Source organism: Squalius cephalus, assembly GCF_949319135.1.
Source record: "Squalius cephalus genome assembly, chromosome: 1".
In the NCBI taxonomy this organism is placed as follows: Eukaryota; Metazoa; Chordata; class Actinopteri; order Cypriniformes; family Leuciscidae; genus Squalius; species Squalius cephalus.
The window spans coordinates 19680545-19689330 of NC_137122.1; the positions used below are offsets into that span (position 1 = coordinate 19680545).

Genomic DNA, 8786 nt, shown 5'->3' on the forward strand with positions numbered 1-8786 from the left:
AAGCCAGCCTGTTCCAAGTGAACACATTCTTTCACAAAAGGTTCAAGAAATGTGTTCATGTTTGGCTTTTCTCCACCAACCCACAGAGCAGCAAGCATCACATGCTTTGATCTCACTGCTGGGTCAAGTTCATTAATGGTATAGAGCAAGGGCCAACAGCTGCATTTAGATGAACGATACAGTGGTATGCCATCACAGCTAAATGTTAGTGAAAGGTGGTTCACACTGCCATGAGATTTACTGTTTTTTAAAGCTTCCTTGTACAGCTGTCCATCATAGATGTCACAGACAGAAGTCTTTGTAGGTGCAGGTGTTACGATGTGTGAACGAATTTCGTCATTTTGTAGTATATTTCTGAGTTGGCCTTCCAGGGGTAGTTCAATGAAAAAGTTCCCCTCTTTCATGTGTTTGTTCAAGTCGCATGTCTCCCCACAACTGTTACATTTAGCTAATTTCTCATCAGACTGCATAATAGCAGAGCACTGTTTACAAACTGGATGCAACTGAAAATGGTTTCTGACTTTACCAAAAGTTTTGTAGAAACAGTACTTTGATGTGGACACAACATGTTTTTCACTGACTGCATTGATTACCTTAAGCATGTCTTCAATGACTGCATCAGTTAGATTATGTTTTAACTTTAATGCCAACATTAATAGTTCATGCTGCTTTCTCCTTTGGTCATCATCATCTGGACCATTATGTTGTAGACCAGTACATGTGGTCTGATCTTTCACTCCTTGTTCAGCAGGATTCACCATCCTCAGTTTGTTGTCCTCCTCCATTTGTTCCCTAACTGACCCTTCTTCTGCAATGGAAATGGATTCTTCTTCATAGTCCTGTTAGAGATGAACAATACTTTACCATTATATATGGTCATAATTAAAAAGAAAACAGTTGAAAGACTGAAACGGTTCATTGATGTTTTGTTTGGTGAGCAGGGACGGACTGACAATCTGTGCGTTCTGGAAAAGTCCAGAACGGCCGTCCAACCGAGGGCCGTCGGCAAAAAAAAAAAAAAAAAAAAAAGTCTATAGCCTAAAGCAATATGAACAGCCAACAGCAGGGGCACTAATACTATCACTTACATGCTACGTGTAAAAAATAAAAACAAAAATAAATAAAAAATGAGAAAGAAGAGTCGGCCTACTAGCCACTGACAGAAAGTTAGTTTTATAAGACTTACCTAGCTATTGCACTTTTTACCCAACTTGCCACTGAATTACCCAACTTTCTTTGATTAAACGCTGTCGTTTGCGTTGCGTTTGATAAACATCAAATGGGAAACGCTCAAAAAGCGGAACGGAACTTGTTTGATCTGTGCGCGGCCAAAGCAAGCAGTGCTGATATCGATAACGCGAACATTATTACACAGAGCTGCGCGATCCACTGAGAAGCATTTCAATTCAGCGCAGAATTCTCTATCTCTATTATAAACCCACAGATGACTATGTGATTTAAGTTAGTTAAAAGACAGATGAAACAGCGCAAAAAACAGGCGAAACATTGTTCCAAGAACAAACCAGTTAGAAAACATTTCACTCCACAACTTTACTATAGTAAAACTGTAGTAAAAAAAAAAAAATTAATTAAATGTAATGCAGTAATGTTTTTGTTTAGAAGTTATGGCAGTTTATTTATTTTGCATTTATATTAATGCTAAATATTTGTGCTACTGATAACACATACAATAGGTTTATAGAGAATAAAAAAAAAATCTATATATATTTTCATAATTTTTCAGGAATTGTTGATTTTTTTAAAACGCTTGTAAGTCTGAACCAGAATATCAAGATATTTTATTATTTCGCATATGATGGTGAAAAGTAAAAAAAAGTTGAAGGTAAAGTTAAAAAGCACCATGTTATATGTATAATAAATATTTGAGTAGGCCTATAACAAACAAGTAGCCCTTCTAGATTATTTTATCCCTTGAGGTAGCCCTAGCACACAAAAAGGTTGGAGACCCCTGGTAGTAACTATATGTTGTAAAATTACAAGTTTGTGTAATTTGGGGTTTCTGTGGCCAATGGCATTTAATTATTTGTATTTTATTTTCAATGCAGATGTAATGGCATTGTACAAATGTTTTGTTTTTATTTGAAGGCTGAGGCTGCATTAATAAACACAACCCCAATTATCATTATTGGTTTTGAGATGTTACTTGCTTGTCTGATAGGCTACAGTATGTGGCATAGTATCAGGACATCCTGGCTATAGTGTCTGTAGCGCACGGCTAGGGGCGAATGGCCAGATGATGGGCCTATTTGGGAGAAAGTCCAGGGCTGTTTTTTAGCCCCAGTCCGTCCCTGCATGAAACATTCGTAAATATACGAGTAAATATCATATGTGAGTGATTTGCGCGTAAAGAGACATTCCCGAAAATTCTTCTCCTGATTCACAAATACTTAGTAAACGTCAGATTTGATAGTGAAATGTGTGTGTGTGTTAATGAATTCCAATCAGTCGTAAATGGGACGCGCGTGCACGCTCATTCTTAATTACCATATATCCCGACCATTAAATCAGACTGACAACTATGGGCATCATATTATGACAAGAAAACGAAGGATTTCAACATGTCTTCTCAAAAGCGAAGAGAAGAGAAATTTCTCAGATGCAGAAATTGAAGTTTTATCATCAGAAGTTTATTCAAAACGCCACATTTGCGGACTTGTAAAAAAAAAAAAAAAGCCTTGTGGACTTGTGTTCTGTTTGCAGATGCTATTACTGGCTCTCGTAATAAAAGTAAAAAGAAAAACCGTATGTAATTACTATATATAATATGTTTTCAAAATGCTGTGTAAATATGTACCTGATTATGGTGAATTAAAAGGCAGCCTTATTAATGAGCAAAACGTTCGGATGTTAAACGCACTGTTTACGCGTGGCTGGGACCAGGTGTAGATTTCTTTCGTACCAACTAACATTTGGGAAATACGAACATTTGAATGAATCCGAAAGTTTACGCCAGAACCACTTTACACACGATTTACACACAAATTCGTTCTGCTCGTGTTTCATGAATGAGACCCATTATGTCTATGGAGCAAAAATCATTATGTCTATGGAACAAAAATCATTATGTCTATGGTAAGCCCCACACTGTAATGAATTGCTGTAAAAATTACAGCATTATTTTACAGCAGCTGGCTGTTTTCTAATAATACAGCATATTGCTGTAAACTGCAATGCATTCTGGGGTCGCTAGGCGGTTTAATTCAAAATACAGAATATTGCTGTAAATTTCAAATCTTCCGAGGCATTTGTGATCTTCAACGGTCGTGTCGTCGACTTTCGGGTAGCGCAAGAGCTGAGTGCTTCACAACTCTGTGGTAAGTGACTTATTATTTCAGTTTCTTATTTTCAATGTTTGGTAACTCATAGACTATGAAGGTAACGTTATATTCGCGGTTCATATTGGTAACCCCGGATCACACATCCTCCGACCGCGGGGCGCGAAGGAGACTTGCGCCGGGCTTCAGCAGCGCGGACGCGGTAGTATTTTACACATCTCACCCCGGCGCTACAGCGGCTATGGGCAGAAAATCTATGGGCTCCTGTGTTAAGAATTACATGCTTTAATGACAACTGTCGGTATTCACACGAGCTTCGTGTTGATTAGCACACTTTGTCGTGATTATTTTATGGTGTAAATCAAATCAAAATCAAGTAATCTGTTAAAATGGGCGCCGAAATGAAAACGCCGTTGCTAAAGCCTTGCGTCAGACTCACGGAGGGAGGATGCGTGTCATATACGTTAAATTATAAATGATGCTGTAATATAAGTTACCAGGTTTGTTGCACGTTTAATATGCCGGTGTAAAAATCCATAGTTGGCTTACATTTCAGTACGAAATGTGTTTTTTTAGCTGTAACCTAGCCTACTCTGTGTGTGAAATTTGCTTATTTTTTGTTTGTAATGCCGTTTTTAACTTTATTTAAAAGAAAGAGTTCCTGCACTCTGAATTCTAAATTATAGTTTAAATGTAAAAAAACGAAAAATAAAAATGGTATAGTTAAAAATAACTATTGTCACATGTTGTATTGTTTTAGGAGACACAGACAAGTGGGCACTGGAAGGCCAAGTTGTGTGCGTGAGGAGGGCTTTCAGCACAGCTTCCTGTCTGGCCTTCCCATACTGTTCACAGCATATTACATATTCAATCAGGAGGAGGCAGTACCTTGGAGTTCATTCAAAGGTAATGATTGAATTCTTAACAACCTCAGTACCTTCATTTTACACATTTATTCAATATCAGAACTTGCCTTTTCTGTTGAGGCCTTTAAAGGGATAGTTCGGCCAAAAATTATATTAAACCCATGATTTACTCACCCTCAAGCCGTTCGAGATGCATATGTCAATCATTTTTCAGACGAACACATTTTCAGTTATTTTAGAAAATGTCTTAGATCTTTCAGTGGTTATAATGACAAGTTATGGGGTCCACTCCTTCAAGCCAGTTATTTTCATTTATAAAGTTTTAAATATGTATATTTTTACGACAAAACCGCACGGATTACCCTCAGAAGGCCTTCGTTTATCCCCCTGGAGCCGGATGGGTTACTTTTGTGAAGGATGCATGCACATTTTTGGGACTTGAAGGAGGTGGATCCCATAACTTGTCATTATAACCACTGAAAGATCTAAGACATTTTCTAAAATAACTGAAAATGTGTTAGTCAGAAAAATTATTGACATATGCATCTCGAACGGCTTGAGGGTGAGTAAATCATGGGTTCAATATCAATTTTGGCCGAACTATCCCTTTAACACAATGTTTCTCAACTCGAGAAGAGAGAATTTTTAGGGCGAATGATTTAGATGTCTCCATCTTTAACACTAGCAAGCTAATGAGTTAAATCAGGTGTTTTAATTAGTGGACATATAAAACTTCCTTCCTGGGAGGTCCTCATGACTGGAGTTGAGAAACACTGCTCTAATATATGGTCCAATTTTAAAAACATGATTACAAGCCTCAAAAACTTAAAACCAATCTTAATTACATATTGTCTGTTTCCTGACCCTTTAGGCGCTTTGTATGTATTAATCCGGAAAGAGGAACAAAGAAATCAAGAGAAAAATTGCCATCTAAAACAACAGGGCAAATGGTACAGAAGAAACAGGTTGCAGTGAACCCACATGTTGCCACTCTGCCCAGCAAAGTGATGGATTAACAGTGGAATTTCTGAAATGTAAGTAGAACACACACACACAGATCTATTTTCCCTTTAATTGTAACCTTTTAATATTCTCTATCTGTCTCTAAAGCCCTTTTCACACAGCGCGATGTTCCCGGGAAATTGCCAGAATGCCTTCTGTGTGAACGCAAACACGACCTGGGACTGATGCCGGGATCGATGCCGGGTTGGGGACCTAGTAACATTGCCGTGTTCAGTCCCGGAACGTGCGCTATGTGAACAAAAGCCGTAATAATGCCGTGTTGTAGTGATGACGCTGAAGCCGGGATTGTTCGCCAGCTGTGAAACGGTACGTAATGCGCAAGTTTATGATTGAATCAGAGAAAAAAATGCACAAGCGTGGTTTCTTGAGAGAGAGAGAGATCGCAGTTCATAAGCAAACTTAGGACGCTGCTGAGACATTACAAGTCACATCGATGTCACGTGTCTTTACGTGTTGTGTGTGAATGCACTCTCTGATTCCGGAAAATCACTGGCAGTGTAAATGAACCAAATCAAATGAACCTGGATCAAATCCCGGGTCACTTTTCCGGAATCTCTGTGTGAAAGGGGCTTAACTGTATCTGTCATCCCTGTATCTGTCTTTGACTGTATCATTATGTTTTGTAATATATCTAATATATATTGTCCTCTTTTTTCTTTTCAATGTTTCTAGCCACTCTTTGCATCCTGTGATGGAACAGCATTCTGGAGCTGAATTGTTCTCCATTTTTGATCAGAAGTTTGTTGGACTGACTTGGGGCCTTGTTGTTTGGACATGTTTGTCTGGTAATGAAGTGGTGAAAATTCACCCGTCTCTTTTTGTTTTATTATTATGATCATGTTGGTCAACTTGTGGTTTTAAATGTATGTTGTTTGCGTATTTCTTCTTTGTGTGAAGGGCCATGACGGCTAATTTGTTTTAAGTAATTTAAAAATATTTAATTTCATGTCCATTTTTAAAAAAAATACAATTTTGTAAATAAAAATGAAATCAAAATAATACAAAATACACTGTTTATGACTTTTTTTCATGCAGATTTTAAAGTTATAAATTTTTACCCGTTTTTCAAGATAAGTATGTTGAATTATTTTTTTGTTTTGTGAAGTAATAGGGGAATTAAGTTGTGCATTATACAACACTTTATGTATTTAAAAACAATTGTTTAAAGCTTATGTAGTTGATAAATAATTTACATTTAAAATTCAGCTGCCAGTCATTAATACTCAAAAATCAGAAAAATATATTGTATACTCCATTTTACATATGTAAAATGGAGTACCGGTATACAATATATTTTCCTAGATTTTTGAGTATTAATGACTGGCAGCTGAATTTTAAATGTAAATTATTTATCAACTACATAAGCTTTAAACAATTGTTTTAGTTGTACACTGTACACTTTACAGTGTACACTGTAATTTGTACAGTTTAATTTGTAATTTGTAAAATTTGCTTTAATTGTACACTGTTAAAAATTACCTGTAAATTTTACAGTAAAATACTGGCAGCAGGGTTGCCAGCCAATTACTGTATTTTTTACAGTAGCGTTTCTGTAATTTAATTTACAGAATTTTACTGTAATCAGAGAATACAGTAAAATTCTGTAAATTAAATTACAGAAACGCTACTGTAAAAAATACAGTAATTGGCTGGCAACCCTGCTGCCAGTATTTTACTGTAAAATTTACAGGTAATTTTTAACAGTGCATATAAAAGGCAGAAACCCACTGTGTGTGCACATGTGTGTGTCACAGCGTATGTGTGTGTGACACATGTTAATGTGAAAATGCAGCATAACTCCCTCTAACCTGGTAAACTTTGAGACCTCTACAGTCCGAACTGGAGGATTCTTGATGCGTAAATGATGTTACCTCCAAATCTGCAGAGAGCCACCTGCTTTGCACCGTGGGTTTGCTGGTTAACCCCTTCTCAGTGTCTCCTATGGAGGCAACATGGTAAAAGCAAAATAACTGATACTTGATAAAGATGATGATGATAATTTTAGTTGAAATTATCATGCAAAGAAATGTATAGGTTACGTATCACACAAATTATCAGCTACAATACCATATTATATATCCTTTTTATCCAAACAAAACTTAATACAAGATTGAAATGTTCATACCTATTGGACCATTATGTTGTAGACCAGTACATGTGGTCTGATCTTTCACTCCTTGTTCAGCAGGATTCACCATCCTCAGTTTGTTGTCCTCCTCCATTTGTTCCCTAACTGACCCTTCTTCTGCAATGGAAATGGATTCTTCTTCATAGTCCTGTTAGAGATGAACAATACTTTACCATTATATATGGTCATAATTAAAAAGAAAACAGTTGAAAGACTGAAACAGTTATTTGATGTTTTGTTTGGTGAGCATGATTGTTCTTGTTTAATGTTGTGACGAAATGTCCCCACAATGATAGTAATACCAGAAATACTTGATCTTGTGGAGACATTTTTGGTCTTATAAATATGTTGTTGTTGTTATTTTAATGTCAAAATGGCAAATGTATTTTTGTGAGGGTTGTGTTTAGAGTTAGCAGATAAGAAAAAATGACCAATATCATTATGTCTAGTCTATGGAACAAAAATCATTACGTCTATGGAAAGCCCCATATAAAAGGCAGAAACCCACTGTATGTGCACGTGTGTGTCACAGCGTATGTGTGTGTGACACATGTTAATGTGAAAATGCAGCAACTCCCTCTAACCTGGTAAACTTTGAGACCTCTACAGTCCGAACTGGAGGATTCTTGATGCGTAAATGATGTTACCTCCAAATCTGCAGAGAGCCACCTGCTTTGCACCGTGGGTTTGCTGGTTAACCCCTTCTCAGTGTCTACTAGTCAACATAATGGTAAAAGCAAAATAACTGATACTGAACTGATTTTAGTTGCAATTATGTACATTCATGTAAAGAAATGGATATATATGGTTATATATCTCACCAGAAGGGGCTAAGTTGATTGAACTCCAGAGCCCTGCTATAATGAGGAACAACCTTTTTAAAGCAACATTTTTGTAACATTTGGAAAAACAAAATAATATGACTGAACAAAAAAACTTACATGAATTGCCAGTTGTTTCTTCTTCCACATGTGGACATTTTTCAGCTAATTTTACCCTAGGAAGTGAAAATTCTTGAATTCAGGCTTACTCATATTCCCCCAACCAGCAAAATGTTCCTTTTCCATTCAAAAACAAGTATATATAGGACAGTTAAACAGTCTTAAAGCAGTCATTATGATAAAAAAGAAAACGAAAAAGACAATTTAGAATTATTAAATTATATAAATACAATTATTAATTTATATAAAGAAAATATAATTGTTAATTTACAATTTTATATATTGGCCTATATGTATAGCCAGACATTCTCTGTATAAAGCCATGGAAAAGTCATGGGCATTGATGATTGTATCAACAAATGTTGTGCTTGTGCATTCTTTGTTTTAATACATTGAGTAATAAATTGAGTTTTATTAAACACATTTCAGTTTATTCATTCAGTAATATCATTTGTTATAAAAAAAAAAACTCATTCACGTTGATGTGGGTGAAAAGGCCAGTTGAGAGTTTTCATCCAGTCAAAAACAACAA

The 8786-nt window shown here is 36.2% G+C and overlaps 1 long non-coding RNA gene across 1 annotated transcript; it reads left to right on the forward strand.

Moving 5' to 3' along the window:
- Positions 1–3849: 3849 nt before the first annotated feature.
- On the forward strand, positions 3850–6914 carry LOC307164974. The gene is made up of 4 exons (XR_013822370.1): positions 3850–4202; positions 5034–5196; positions 5273–5491; positions 5858–6914. It is a non-coding gene; the product is annotated as an uncharacterized lncRNA (long non-coding RNA).
- Positions 6915–8786: the final 1872 nt, after the last annotated feature.